This window comes from Anas acuta, chromosome 1 (genome assembly GCF_963932015.1).
Source record: "Anas acuta chromosome 1, bAnaAcu1.1, whole genome shotgun sequence".
NCBI classification, from domain to species: Eukaryota; Metazoa; Chordata; class Aves; order Anseriformes; family Anatidae; genus Anas; species Anas acuta.
The window spans coordinates 35,722,416-35,738,951 of record NC_088979.1 but is presented as its reverse complement, the minus strand read 5'-3'; the positions used below and the strand labels follow the sequence as shown (position 1 = coordinate 35,738,951).

The 16,536-nt window shown below is 40.2% G+C and overlaps 1 protein-coding gene across 2 annotated transcripts in view; it reads right to left on the bottom strand.

The window, feature by feature from the left end:
* TDRD3 (tudor domain containing 3) overlaps window positions 1–16,536 on the bottom strand; it is a 104,269-nt gene that overhangs the window by 87,259 nt on the left and 474 nt on the right. The gene's annotated exons all lie outside the window — the stretch shown is intronic.

Genomic DNA, 16,536 nt, shown 5'->3' with positions numbered 1-16,536 from the left:
TTATTACTGTTAGGGTTTCAGAGAATTCATCTGAAAAATATTAAATAATTAAACCTGCCTTCAAGTGTTTCTGTGAGGTGAGATGACATTACCTTCCCTTCACGATACAGAATTAAGCGCAGCAAGATTTTGGCTAAAAGTGTCAAAAAAAAAAAACATTAGCTTTAAATGCCCTGCTTGAAACTAACTTCTTCTCTGAGCAAATAGTATTTTCCTCTGAACTTGGGAACATGCATTGAATGTACAATAGCCACAAGCTGCATGTACCTGAAAATACGCACTCTAGCTCTCCTTGGAGCCCTGCTTGGATCCATCCCTATGCAGAATTAGCACCCTCCCACTTCCCACCCAGCCTCCTGTACCTGATAAGCATCAGTCTCCTCTCAATCACTGTCCACAATTAAGGAGAAGTGATACAGAGGGACTTGATAACAGTTAGTGGGAGACAGGTAAAGAATATACCTTCCTAAGTATGTTGAGAGAATATACTTACAGGCAGGTTGGTAGCTGGCTTTATTTGGGCAACATGTAGCATTTTCTTAGTTTCATAATGTCAAATACACATTATAAAGTTTCCTCAGGACCTTAGAGGTTCAAACATGTTTTCTATAAACCAGAACTCTAACTCACACCAGACACAGAAACATATTTTTACGCTATCAACTGAAAGATTGTATGCAAGACATTTCTCCCTTCTCCATACTTGATCAATAAGCTGTAAATGTCTACCCAAGCGACACAGTAAGGGACTCTGTCTTCCTGTACACTCACTGTGCTTACCCTTCATGCTCATCTACTTGTCTTTACAGATTTCGTTAAGGATCTACCCCATTTCTCCTCAAGACTATGTTCCTCACGAGAATGTGAGTCGAGTCCATCTCTAAAGAGGACTGCCCCCATCTCTTTGGCATTACAGATAACCCTCTGAAGGATTGAAAGTCGCTTCCTGTACTTGGCAAGGCTATTACTCCGTTACCCTCTGTTAATTTCTCAGCGGTAAATGGTTTGACAAGAAATTTGGCTTTCAGGTTCTTAAGTCTGTTCAAGTATCCACATCACACAGAGCACTGATCTCAAGCCTGCTTTGTCCACACACTAGTGTTTGAAGAACCCAGTTTCTTTCCTGAACCAGGTACCATCTTGTTTTTCCACAAGCAGCACCAACTCCTCACTATCACAGAGTGTCCAAAGGAGGGCAAAGATGGTGAAGGGTCTGAAGGGGAAGACATATGAGGAGCAGCCGAGGTTCCTTGGTTTGTTCAGCCTGGAGAAGAGGAGGCTGAGGGGAGGCCTCATGGCGGCCTGCAGCTCCCTCACGAGGGGAAGCACTGTGTGCTGCTCCTACGACCCAAAAGTTCAATGGATTAACTGAACTCCAACTCTATCTTCTGGAGGTAACATGACAATACATAAGCAAAACCTATCCAACAATAAATACAAGCATATTCACAGCTCCACCTGTGTCTACCAGTGAGGTGAGATGTGGTAACTTGTGAGCAAGCCACAGTGTGGGGGGTGTTGTACAAGGAGTAACACCGGAGATGTTGTACCTGAGGCACCCAGCTTCAGCCATCAGTAGCATCTACTTACTGCAGCTTTCCTTTGACTGAAAAAAAAAAAAATCTCTTTTAAACAGCTCATAAGACCAAACACTTCAAGCTTTGGTACAAAGAAACGTAAAGGGCCATGAGAAGTGACATATAAGGACAAACAGCAAAGCTAAAGAAACTGAAAAAAACAAACAAACAAAACACCCTACAGAAGACCCTATTTTTTGTTGATATCACTTCAACCAAGGCCATTCAGTTGCCTTCTAAAGCCCTGTGCTCTTTCAACAGTATTCAGAAATGATACCTAAAAAGAACAGAACAACACTAAGTTTTTATTGTAGTAAATAGGTAAGTAGCCGTTTTGTCAGAAAACTTGTTGCTTTGTTAAAATGTTTTCCTCTCCTTTTCTGCCTTTTTATTGCTTTTTCTCTTCTTGCTTTAGAGCTATTTGACTGGAGTTAATATGCCTGCAACTGTAGAAATGTGGTGACAGGACACCCATGTTCTTATTAGATTTTCAGTGTATTGCAGACTAAATGAAATTTAAAATTAATCGTAGTTCTTCATGAATACTCACCCCCCTCCCATCACCTACTTCAGATTCCGCTTTTTCTACAAGTTTTACAGACAGTTAAATTCCAATCTACTTCCATCTGAAGTGTTGAAAGCTAAACACCGTAGTATGCACCTGCTGTGATGTCTGCCACACAAGAGATGGGTAGTAGCAAGAAAAATCTAGTGGAGCAAGATAAAGAGAGTAGTTAAGTTCCTAACTTCTGTTTTCTGAAAGAGAACAACATGACTAACTGAGAGCTAGGACAAGTCACTGTGCCTCCTCATAAAGGGGAAAAATGTTGTTTTGCAAACTTCAAGTTAACACCCTGGTCTTAATTATTTTTAAGACATTGCCTCAATCAAGACAAGATGCACTAAAACTACTGTTTGCTGTGAAGAGAATCTTCTTCCAAATTATTCTCTTATAAGAGAAATTAATCTCTTAAGAGAAGCACACCTACCTCTTAGCCATTATTGTTTTGGACAAATTCTGATAAAATCCTTTCTGCACCCTCTGAAATTTTATCTTTCAAGACATATATAAAAAGCTTTTTATGTCTCACAAGTCTTTCAAGAAATGTTCCAAATGCTCCAAATGTTAAAATACACACAGAGACAAAGGGGGAAAAAAACACCAGACTGACTCACTAACCTTAAGAGGTATTTTGCCTGAGATGCTGAGGCAACTCCCAAGGAAGTTTGATTATTTACAAAAAGCGGAATGGCATCAAAGAAGAAAGAGCATTTCTAGAGTAGTAGACCGAGCACTGTCCCAGAATAGATGGTTCAAATCCCCAGGGCCTGAGCTATCCATCTCACCTATTCCGAAACATTATCTGTTGAACTAATGAGCATAGGGAAGTAACAGACACTTTTGCCAAATTTATCCTCCCTCCTTTTGCGTTCAGTGCTTTGAAAAAGCAAACACTTCTCACAGGAAGTCTAGTTTCTTCATGTTAATTTTCCTGAACAAACCAAAAAGTTTTTAAAATGCAGCGGAATTCAATTGCCCCTAGAAAATGATGATTATATATTCATCGAGTTTGTCCAGCAGCCCTGTCACACTGACAAATTCAGATCAGGCAGGCAAATTTCAGCCAAATTTGAGAGAAGCGGAGGTCTCAGGCACCAAGTTCCCTGAAGTTTCACAGAAATCAGCTGCCAGATAGAAGTAAGACATAGAAAAATCAGCAGTTGGACTGTGGAGAAGGGAAACAGAACCTGGCTCTCACCCACTTTGAGCAGCAGCAATCAGCTGGTCAACTAAAGCACCTGCCTAGCTCCAAAACAGCCATAACACACATTGATGCTTGCCAGAGGGTTAGGTGAGAGGAAGCCAAACATATTACAGGTGAAAAGGAATTGAAGTCATGATAGTACACAGGCATTAGAGGGCACCAAGGGCACTGCAGCAAACAGTCACAGGAGGCAAAGGGGAAAGTTCATGAGTTTAGTTTTAGGAGTGGAGGGCACAAGGCTAAAGAAAAACAGACAGACGACCATAACTCTCAAAGCTTATTTTCAGCTTGCTTTTTATTTCATCGATCAAGCCAAGTAATCATTTGACACTATGACTCAAAACTGGAATTACTTACTGTAATACGCAATTTACTTAAAGTTTATGCCATAAAACTCTGATTGAAAGTGAAATCAAGTGTGTGGTACATTTAGGAAGTAATACTAATTTGTTCTATTTTTTTAATATTAATTTAAAATATTTATTTTATAGTAATATTAAGCTAAACAGTACACAGTGAAATACACATCTGTATTCTGTAGAAAAACACGCATCGTGGTATGTGATGGGGTCAGGACTTCAATGGATGCAGACAGACAAGCAAGAGCCAACCTAGATAAGGCATCTCAAGAAACAACTGCCTCCCTGCTGAGAACAAGCAACTGATCACACTTTTCATCTGCTGAGAAGCAGAACAGGCGTATTGTCTTCACAGGGAGAGGTAGCCTGATAAAGCTAGATCTTACTCCGCATGTTTAACATACCCACCAAGTCTCACAAAAACCTGTATAAGCCAAGCCCCGTGTCTTGTAATTGCAAATGAGTGTTCACACTCCTGCACTCACTCTTCTGTCAAGGCTCGTATACCCAAAGGGCCAAAAGGCGCCACGCAATCCAAGGCCACACACTTGTAATTTTGTAACTTGCATGTAATTTATCATGCATTACATTTAGCTAAATAAGCTGTAAATTAAACTTTTTTGCTGAGAAGAGGGGGGAGTAAAAAATACCACTTCTGTATCACATCACATTTTCAGACACTTCATACTTCCCTCTGTAATGATAAAGATTGAATAATACACATCTGTAATGTACCTGCCTTCATTTTCCTCTTTCTCCATGTCTTTGTTAGATCACATATTTACCTAAACTCTCCCTGCTTTGAGGATCCTGTTTTCTGTCCACCCTTCTTAATTTGACATGTACAAATTGGATCAAATACAAAACACTTTTCTTCTGAAGATTTAGTACACAGAATAGGGTTCTTCATTGTGAAAAAAGCTGAAGAAGAGGTTTAAACGTATCTATATGGCCAGGAGTAATATTAAGGAGATAAAATGGATTGGTTATTCAGTGTCTCTAAATTAGCAACACGGAAATGCAGTAAATTTAAGAAAAGGGGTTTTCATACAACATTGTATGAAGAATATTGATTGAAATATTCTGCGGCTACTAAAATTTTACACGGGTTCAAAAAACAACCGCACAGATCCATCCAGAAGAAATACATCAAGATCTATTTAACAGAAAGGAAACATCCCTCTGAGGAAATTGCTGAACAACCAATAGCTAAAAGCTGGGAAAACACTCTGAGGAATTATCTCTGCGTGTCTGCCACACTCTCAGGCTGCTCTATAGGCATCAGTTATTGGGCATGACTGGAGCCACAATATTGGGACAGACTTTGATTAACACAGCAAAGGACAGCACAAGATCGTCAGCTGTAGAGACTGAGCAAGAAATAACGTGCGTGGGAACAAAACAATTCACGTTTCTTGGATCTGTAGCAAAGTTCGCTCAAAACACTTCTTCTGCGCAAAATGAAGAGATTGTTCAACTTTTGTATTAGTCCCGAGTTCATAAATCTGATAAATCAGAAGTTTAAGTAGCTGCCAGACCAAAAAAGGCATTCCCGTAATGGTTCAAATTAGGTACTTACATTCTACACATCGCATTTTCTGTAATGAAGTGGTACATCAGTTCTTTTACTACACATTACCATAGCTTAAGCTTGTATAAGCATGTCAAAACTACATTAAACGCTGCACAGTCTAAAACAGATAGATGTACAATGCTTTTCAGCGGGAAACGTGACCATTTTTCCCCCTTCAGGGGGGGTGGGCACAGGGGAATGATATGCTGGTAAAAACACGAGTAGGTAAAAAGCATCACCGCAGTGGTTCCTTGGCCAACAGGATCATGACACAGCTCAAAGGTGAGCACCGAGCCATATCCCTTGCAACAACTAAGGTGGAGGAACGGCTGGACAAAAAGCAGATCATGATGAACAATAAAATTTGAGCATGGATCAGTGTGCCCATACAGTGGTAAAAGACTAAAAACATACTGGGGTGTATTAGATTTTGCAGCCAGCTAATCAGGCGTTGTGATTGATCCCCTCCTCCCAGTGCAAAGGCACATCCAAAATACTGTACCCAGTTTCAGGGATCTCCATTATGAGAGAAGACCCAGAACTGAAGACAGGACACTGAGATTTTTGGGGGGCTGGAGTATATGTCAAAGGAAGAGAATCTGTGAGAGCTTTTTTTTTTTGTTTGTTTTGTTTTGTTTTAAATGTTTGTTCAGCCTGGAGAAGTGCAGGTCAAAGGAGGTTCTAACTTTTCCCCCCGTTACCTGAAGACAGTGTAAGGAGACAAAGCCAATTCCAAGAAGTGTGGAGTGAAATGACAGCATCCGAGAGAGAAACACTTAAACACATTAAAGTCCCACTACACATAGGGGAGGGAAAAAAAAAAATCTTACCAAAGAGTGGCTAAGCAGAGGAGCAGACCAATTTGAAGATGCTCAAGGCTCAGATGGACAACACCTTTAGCAAGCAGATCCAACAAGGGGTCAGTCCGGCTCTGAGCAAGGGGTGGGACTGGGATGACCTCCAGAGGCCTCTTCCAAACTGGTTGGTTGGTTGGCTTTGCTGTTTATATTTTGAGTGTCTCAAAAGAAAGTAAAACCTGGCATCTTTATACAAAGTAGTTCCCTAAAATGCTTCCTCCAACCACTATTTTGTATTTTTTTTTCAGTAATGATACTTAAAAATTAATGATACTGAGACTGCAATAAGTAACATACAGTGTTCATGCATATGAGTAACAAAAGATTATATTTTTAGTAGTTCAAATATAATTTTGATCATATTTAATCGCCTAATTTAGCTTATCAACAGTACTCATGAAGGAAACAATTAATATTTCTCAATTCAAGCTGTAAAATCTCACTTTATTACCAGAGAAAAACAGCACTGAACCATAAAACTACAAAATGAAAATTGGAAACATTATTAATTGGTATTTTGTTATTAAAGCACGTCTTCCATATCACAGTTAAAGAGCTGGACTACTTCTGCTCGAAGACACTTCGTATTAATTTCAGTAATAATAGAAGCTTAACATCCCCAGTGTCTGCTGACTCACAAAGCAAGTTGCTAAGCAAATGCCTCCAGTTGTATTTGAAATATTTAAAACAGGTTTTTATCACCAACCCAGAATCCCCAAGAATAGCTGCTGTAGGGAGGAACTGTTCTTACAGAACTGGTTCTAGTGCACTAAGTAAAAAACAGAACTTTTGAAGGCATCCCTCCCTCCTAAACATCAAAACAGACAACAAATGACATTATGATCTACTGAAAAGACAAGGATGAAAGATGAGTACTCATCACTGAGACAAAGAGGTGTATTTATAACTGAAATTGCCAAGCAGAAAATAATTTTTTACAGCTGTGGTCACTGATGCTTAAAATACAGATATACCTATTACAAGCATTGCATAATTTTAACTCAGCATATCACGTTTCTTCATGCGGGTAATTTTTTAACCAGGCAGAAGTGGCAGGTTTCTTTTTATTTTACTTTATGATAGAGTAGCCATTTCTATATACTTTTAACACTAGATTAGTAGTACATTTACCAAAAAAATCACTCAAGATATGTATAAAGATGCATACTTGTGCAATGTAAAAGAGCACACTAAAACCGTGTTTACAAGCAACTCTTTGAAAAGCTTGAAGAGCGCCAGCAGATTGGTAAATGCAGCCTTGTTAACAACGATCGAAGAAGGTAACTGCCTACAGCTACAGATTCATATATTTCTAAAACTGGAAAACACTACTGCATCCATTAAAGGGCTTCCAAAACTATTTCTGAGTTTCACTTTATCAGCTGCACGAGCAATGCTGTTTAACCACAGACTTACAGCTATACGTCTGTAGAAGATCAGCCAAATTACTGCTAAACAGAAGTCAGTACCCATAACTGCAGTTTGAACATATAAACAGATGCACACTTTCCCTCACTGGCAGTATTTTTTATTAAAATGCTTCGAGCTACAGCAGCAAAGTTTTACTAGAGCACTTTTTTTAAAGTTAATAACAATAAACCAGACTGGTTTAGCTTTTGAATATCAGGTAAATATTAAGTATACAACTTGATACATCTGCTTCCCTCAGTTACTTGGAATGTCATAGTTACAAAAAAGAAAAGTTATTATTTTGGACCTAAAAAATAAATAAAAGCAGCATAGACAACAATCAATTGAAAAGTTGCAGAGGAACTTAGGAAGTACTCTCCACAAGGCAGAATCCCCCCCAAGTTGTTTCTTTGACTAGCTGAACTGCAACTCTCCAGACTATCAATAATTACGTAAGTGTATTACTAAGATTTATATCCATATGTTATAGGGCTGTTACATCTGCATTAAAAGCCACACCAACGAATAGGTTTTGCAAACCAAGAATCATGACTGTGCTCATTATCCAGTCTGTTTTCAAGGAGCACGTGTTTGATGGATCATGTTTTTTTACATAAGTGCCCTCTCAGCACTCCCAAGCAGCTCATCACTTCAACAGAAAACGTAACTCATTCAGATACCACTACCATGCACAGCGTCAGAACCAGACCTGTGGAAACCACCCGCCTTCTCTCCAGTTCCTTCAATGACTTTCTTCCTCTCTCCCCTCCAAATAACAGCTAAACAAAAACCTCTGCACTTGCAACACTTTCATCTATAAAACAGAACATGTTCTAAGAAGTTGGAAAATGTAATGCTTCATTAGTATTACCATTCTAAAAAGTAATTAAGAATTTAACACCTCTGCATTGCATTTAAAGCAGTCTTGGATGCAGATCTCAATTTAACAAATAAAAAAGTTATCCCCCAGCAAACTCACACTACCCTGATACCTTTGGAAGCTTCCCCAATCCCCACCACACAACAGCCCTCTCAGTAATTATGGAAACATCACCCAAAAGAAAGAAGTGTAAATGTGCTTCCATAATAAATGGTGTTTCAATTTCTGTTTTTCTATGAAGAAATAATACATAACAAGATGATCTAGCTGTTTAAAGTAGCATTTTCCCCATTCGGTATATTGCCATCAATACCAGGGTTAAATAAGTGACTGTATTTTCACAAAATGTGGAAACAACTTTACTAATTCATTTGGTAAGAAACCTGGACAGTACGCACTTCTGGCCTGTGCTTTAATGACATACCCTGATTTACTTCTATTAAAGTATTTTAATATGGAGGTAACTATATATTGTTATATTCTTTTACTGTTGCAAAATGCAGAGTAAAATTTCAGCAGATTCCCCCAAAAAATGTTAACGTGACTCAACACTACTTAATCGAAGAGAGATTCCGTGATAAGTGCACACACAGTTATCTGGCAGTAATGGTGGTAGTACAAAAACATCAAGCCTAAATCTGGAGATTAAATCTAGAGATTTTACCAAGTAACATACAGAGACATGTCCAAGATAACCTTGCTAGCCCCAAAGCTGGCTAAGATAACCTTTTAGCAAGTGCCACTGCTGTGACGTGGTGGATGCTACAAACAGTCCCTGCAGCCAGAAAGCACTGGACAAGAGCTCTTGTGTGTTGTGCTCCTTGAGGAGATCTGACCCTCCGTCATTTGTAACAGACCAACGCAATTGGACATACAAAACACACAATGTAAAGAGGGCTGTCTTTCTTTTTATAATGATTTTTTTCCTTCTCCTGAGATACAAGCTGTGAATACTATTTCTCACTCATATTTCCCCAGGAAAACGTTGGCAGCCACCCCGAGGCGTTAAACTGAACACAAATATCCTAAGGCTGGGCCCGTGCCAACGACACAGCTGACAGCGCACCGAGAGTATCTTGAAACTGTCTGAACACACATGGCTTTTTCCTCTGCTGGCTTTCCTCAACAGCTTTTTTCCAGACGTGACACAACAGGAGACGCTCCTGGCTGTTCCTGGAGCACTGTATGAGGCAAACAGCAGGAAAGGAAAAGCCAATCTTGACCACGCTCCCCAGGCAGCGCACACGATGTCAGCAGGCGGCTCTCTGACTCAGAACAAGCCTCGTGCTGTCAGTGTTGTTACTCCTATCTCTAATACCTATGCTAAACTTCTCAAAGTGAAGTGTTCAAAATGATCCCATTGCAAGAATGCCCATCATGCTTCAATTACTTACCAGTGATGCAAAGACAATTTAAGACAGCAACTTCTTTTTTCCCTTAGGAGCGTAAAGCAGCTCCATCGAAGGTTGTACATCAGTCCTAGAGCTGCCCAGCCTTCCTAAATTCTGACACCTCACAACTCTGCATTATATTAAGTGCATGCAATCTGATTAGAAACACTCACATACTATTCGCCTCCCCCAGAGAGCCTTTCCATCTTTCCATCAGCAGTACTAGAATTAATTATATTGGAATTCAACATCCTCCTATTGCTCTGAAGAAGTAGAAAATGTACTACTCTTGAAAATATGTACAACATGAACAGCTTGGAGATTCAGTTAAATTTATTTTAACTATATTATTGCAACTACCACAGAACAAGCAAACCATGAAGCATCAACTAATTGTACGGGATATTTAAAATCCAACATTTCTAAGCGTAATTCTACCTGTTAAATTAAGCTTCGGGACAGCTGCCATCTCTCTACGTACTCCTCCATGTATTGCCATGTTAAGCCATATTTTAACCAGAAGAAGTGACACATGTAAAATATGCAAATATAAAACCCCACTGAACACCAGTTTGTTCATGGTCCGAATGACAGCACCACCTCACCCCGAAATGGGCAGCTACCCTCCCGACAGCTCTCTGCTCAGGGGTCCGGGATCTGAGAAGTGGGAGCACACAAACTGCACAGAGCAAACCCACAAGGTCTCAAACCCACAGGTCTCAGGTCTCAGAACATGCTTTCTGGAAGCAAATTCTTTGCAAAGGGCTTTCTCCCAAGACCTGCTTCATCTATACCCAACACCTAGGCCAGATGTCTGAAATTTCCACGTTCTGGAAGGTGCAGGCTTTCTGACCAACAATTTTAATCTCCAGTCAGATTTGTGAGAGGGAAGAGGGAAATCAGCCCCCAGTAGTCGTTGTGTAAGAAGCTCCACCCATTTACCCTGTTTAAGTGCTGATAGCAATTAGCTTATCAGTAGACTAACTGATAAAAATATTACAAAACTCAGCAGACATTTCAGTCTCTGGGATAACGTGCACTGTTTCACATTAGGTCAAAGAGCATGTGGACAGAGAGGCAGGAAGAAGGAAACTACTACGAGTCAAATCCTCTAGGTGACATTGGCCTTATCCGCACCTCAAAAAGAAAGCAAAGCCTACAAACTTCCATGACTACGTGACTTCTGAAATGAGATTAAATACACACGGCATCTCCAAAGTCTCAAAAAGGAGACAAACCTACACGCCCCTACAGAAAGCATTTATGGGAGACAATCAACCTTAGATACACTATACCAAAAAAAAGCAAGGCCACTGAAAAGCTGGGTGTTGGAAAACTGTCCGTCACAACTTCCACCTTTCAATTTGTTCCATGTAAACTAAACTTTTTCTTCCCCCTCTACCGTGAACCCTTTACTCAACAAATAGCAATATTCTTCATATTCTTCACTCAAATTGCAACAGTTCTGTTAAGTCAAGGACATCTCATGCTAGTGCTTCAGCTTCTTAGCAGACTCTTCAGAGGAGCCAGCAGATAAAGGCTACGTTCCCAAGAAGGGTGCATAAATTGATTTGAGATCTGGTATATCAAGGTGACAGGAGAGGCTCTCCCAGCAGCTAATAAAATCCTGGAGGCTGAGCTGCAGTAAGACAGCAGAAATCACAACGGAGACAGGGTGCAAAGGGGACTGCCACACTTACTTTGGCTTCTCTGTCCTGTTTCTCAAGGCCCTGTTCATTTGTCTCAAAACTCCCACTCCCAATTAAAAGGAAAAAGACCTTTATTCAGTAAGACTGCAGCGTGAAAAACACTTACCTACAACAGAAAAGTAAGAACAGAAATGGTGCTCACACTTAACCAGTCTACGTCTAACACAGTTCCCCTTCCTCAAGGGTGGCCAGAGGCAGATGATTCAGATAAAGAACGTGAAACAGCAAGTATCTGAAAGTGCCCTGAGTAATTCCTGGCTTCCAGCTATTTGAGGGCTAGTAGATAAGCTCCATCCCAGAGTTACACTTTCAATGCAACTACCCCTACCTGATTTTGCCAAATTCATATTTTAACCCACCTGTATTTTTCTGCATTTTATAATATAATACGTATTTCTGTATTTTACCTCACTTTTATCTTTCTGCTCCAAATTATCACGTGCCAATTCCATGCCACGATTTAATTACACATTGCTTGAGAAGCTACTTCAATTTTCATCAACGAGCATGTTTAATTCACTGGGTGGCCTAATTCTTGTGTTAAGAAAAATAGCTGCCTTGCTTTCTATTCATCATTTCTGTATGCTCTGCAGATTTCGCAGACCCCTGTCACCTCTCCCCTTATTGTTCTGTTTCTCAGACTAAAGATCTCCATCTTCCCAGCACAGAGGACCTTCCACACCTCTCATTTACTTTTTCACTGTCTACAAAACCTTTGCTCTGCTGGGACAATTACATTAGCACATACCGCTAAAAATTAGGACACGCCATTCATATACATAATGACTTAACAGTTATTTTATTCTTTGTGAAAAATTCCCAACAGCTTTCTTTGCGCTGCTTTTTAACCATTAATAATAGCCATATACCAGTTTCTTGGAAAAGCTTGTAAGATTACATCCAATATCACTCATTTGTTACCACTTAACAGCCTCTTTAAAAGGAGTTTCTTGTCTCATCTCCCTTAACAGAAGGTACAACACTGGACTTGTTCTGCTCCTCCAGATTGCCAGTGACATCAAGAATTCAGTTTATGTCTACCCACTATTCCTGATCGAGCTAGAATCAAACCGATCACACTAGACAGTAAGGGATACACGTGAATGACAAAAACAAAAAAAAAATGCAAAACTGCAATGATTGCAGCACTTTACTTTGCTACAATTTACCAGCACTTCTAGCTTTCACAGTACCAACCCAAGCTCATAAAAATATACAGTGGTGTTAAGAAACCCAAAACAGAGATGCTTCTCCCCTGTGAATCATTGTTATCCCTGTGTCTAAGGGACATCTTCTACCCAGACTGAGCTTGCTCCATATGCAGGGACCAAATTCAGCCATGCCTGCCAAAGGAGCTTCAGTGGAACAGCAAAACAATGTGTAGGAAAAGCAGATTGCCTTGCAGGATCCTGGAACCAACTGCTTCCCCAAATTCCTGCTGCGCTCTTAGAAAGCAGAGTCAGATTGTCCCTGCAGGCATTCCCTACCTTTGCTTCAGAGCTTGGATCATGTTGTCATTAGTCCTATAAGGAAAGGGTTACAACAGACTAACTTAAATCTACTGTTACCCAGCATGCAGCACATTACTTGCTGAAATAGATGAAAGTCAATTTAAAGTAGCTCAGCATACACCAAGTACACAACTTTCATTTACAAAACATATAAAACCAAAATTACACTGATCGAAGTTTTCTCATGGACTTCTAAACACTACTCTTTTGTTTCCAAACAACAAATACAATTCTGATTCTTCTTCATCTCTGGAAATAACCTTTTATAGTCAGAACACTGTCTACATAACTTTGAAAAATATATGAAGTTTTACAAGACTATGTGCTTTTCCCATAGACCTACTAATTTTTACACTGCAATAAAAATAATTTGCACTACTCAACAAGCAACTCACTTGTACACTTAGCTGTACTAAGGAATTCTTTAGCTATCCAGTTTGCATGTCTTCCTCTCCCACATTCAGAGATCAGTCATCAGACCTAAGACCAGGGGCGGCTAAACCTGCAGTAGGGCACGACACACTGCTTGTATTCAAAAACACTGGAATTTATTGCATCAAAATGCCAAAGTTCTGTGAAGATCTAGGACACTGACAAAGTTCTAGGCTGTCAACTTCTTTTATGAAGTGAAACCTGGGTGCCTTCCAAAGGCAAACAAAAATTGTTGTTGCAAGCCAGAGAGAAGTGTTCTGTGATTCATGGTTTACATAAGGAGTGTGTACTCTGCAGTTCTTTTGGACTCCACGGCTAGTGAGAAAACTGGATTCTGTTCCTCTGTTCCATTTAGGCCTATATTTTAATGTGAACACTGGAAATTCGGTTCCAAAACTCAGGAACAGAACTATTACAGTACAAGAAGGCAACTTTCTTTGCATGTCTGATAGTTTAAAAAAAAAAAAAAGTTAACAGAACTTCATGTTCCAAGGCAGATTAACTTTTCCACTGCAAAGTAATACAAACACACCTTATCTGAGCTCTAAAGTTGGAGCCAGTATCAAATCCTGAGAAGCAGCACCCAAGGGAGTGTGCAAGGAAAAGTAGCCTCAAAATATGTGCAAGTCTAAAGACTTGGTCAGTGTGGAAGTCTAGATGTGCAAGTCTAAAGACAAGGATGTCTTCTCTTCAGGGAAGCAGCTCTGCATGCTCACTACAGGGGCCTTTCACCCACTTTCATGAAACACTACCACAAAGTAAATAAATAAGTAAACTTTAAAAAAAAACATGAGTTAGCTACCTTAGCTACCACTCTTACATCTACTATGTAGGGGAACTTTCTCTCTCAGAAGCTTAAAAACCATAACTGATATACTGAAGCAAACTTAAAAAGCAAACATTACAAATTTCCAGGGCAGTGGATGACTTTAACAGCTGCTTGAAATATATATAAATAAAATATATATTTATATGTAATACTATCTTAACTACATTTTGTTAATGCTTCATTTGAAAAATAACTTTACTTCATATTCAGTTATAACAAAAAAAAATAATTGCAGAAATTCACACAAGCATGTGTCTGTATTAACTTTTCTTACCACTTTTCTTACCTTTAAAGTTCTAAGAAAGTTACGGTAAAATCTGGTTGGAATAGACAGTATCTTACAAACTAGAAGATTTGCAACTTTGGAAGAACAATGTTCTTCCAAAAAACAGTTTGCTTTGTTGGAACACCAAGTGGTGTTGCAGTAGTTTAAATGTGGACAGAAGTCAATGCATAAGCTCAGTTCCACTTTTGTGCTAGAAAACATACCACTTCGACATGAGTCGACAGCAACACTAGGAATAAGTTTGGGACTGAAAGTGATTCAACCACCCGTGTAGTCAAGTATAGTGAGAAATCTACTGCATCAAATACCACAACTTAAGGCTCAGTAACACGTGTTAAATGACTTTAAGATCTACTAATAACAAGCGGATAGAGAAGTCACATGCGTAATAGCAACAGAACAGCGAAGCGCATGGATGCCTACGTTATTTTTTCAAGGACAAGAACACTTTGCTGAAGGTTTCTGAAGCATTATTTCCTTTTCCACTCCTCCTCAAAAGTGTAAGCACTCATGCTGCCCTTCCCAATCCAAGTAGGCCAAGGCATAAATCCGGTGTACCAGAGTATCATCCCACTACTGCCCGATCATATTTCAGTCACTGTCTTTGGATCACACCTGGCAGCACTGCAAGAATAACAAGTGTTTAGTGCCATTCAACAGAATATGCCCCAAGGACAGAGGCAAACACTGTGGAGTAACAGAGAGTTTCAGGGGGCACCTCATATTTTGGACTGCCAATCCCTAAAAGTAGTTTACCAATGGCCCTCATTCAACTGACTATGTAGTAAGACACCTAAGAACTGAAAAGTATGTGATAAAGTTTTGGATGTGTAATAGAAAGCAAGAAAAGAAAAATCACTAAAGTAAAAGTTACTTTTACGGAAGCTTTCTCCTTTTTGAAGAGCAGTAAGTATGGGAGAGGTGTGAGCATCAAGTTACAGCCAACACTGCCCTTTAAGAAAACTAATCTTATGAAAGTTAGCACGAACACTTTTGATTCTTTCAGCCCACCAACAGACAGGAATCACAGGATTGTGTACTCTAGAACTGCTTAGGTCAGTATTTTTGAAACATGATACGCTCATCCAGACCTAAAGACGCTAGTTCTCCCAGCCTGCTTAGTATTATCACAAAGCAATGCTGGAGAAACTACCTAAACCACACGATGCTGTTTTAGTGCTTTACGTGTTAGCCATAAATGAAAGCACAATCCAGCAAAGCCACTAAGTTAAACATCGCAGTAAAAACATCCACAAAATGCCATGGGAAGTAATGACATTTCTTTTTAAGTTAAGCAGTTTTTCCTCAATTACAGCTAAACAAAGTTGTGTTGCGCCTTGGTAATCAACAATGAGCTTTTGCTTCGAGAACGACTTGCCAGTAGTTAAGGAGGCAGAGTGCTGACTAATAAGGGAACTACACTGATCAATTAAAAAATAAATAAATCCACTTCTAGTCAATAGTGCCAAAAAGCCTCCAGGCTAGCAAACGAGATGCAGAGATAGCACCATTCAGACTCATTGAAGCGCGCTCTTCCAAAGCACACAAAACGCTCAACTCGGGACTAACTGGAAAAAAAAAAAAAAAAAAAAAAAGCCTCAAGCGTTTGACTCCACTTCTCCAACCTTATTGAGCACCACAGGGTTAGTTAAAAGGAACAACGCCACCCCAAAGCCCCAGCCCTCAGCCAGGAGGGTGCAGACCCCAGGGGAAGGGCAGGCAGGCAGCAGGGGCACGTCCCGGGGCAAAAAGCCCCTGCCAGCCCTGCTGTGAGCTGTGCACACACCGGCCCGGCCCCAGCTGGCCCCAAAGGCCGACAGGAGAGGCCTAAAGGGCCCCACACACACCCGTGGGGAGCCGCCGGGACACGGGGGGAGCTGGAGCCTAGAGGGGGGGGGGCGGCTTCGAGCGCTTCATGGCGCGAGTCGAGACACAAAAGAAGCGAGCCCCCCCACC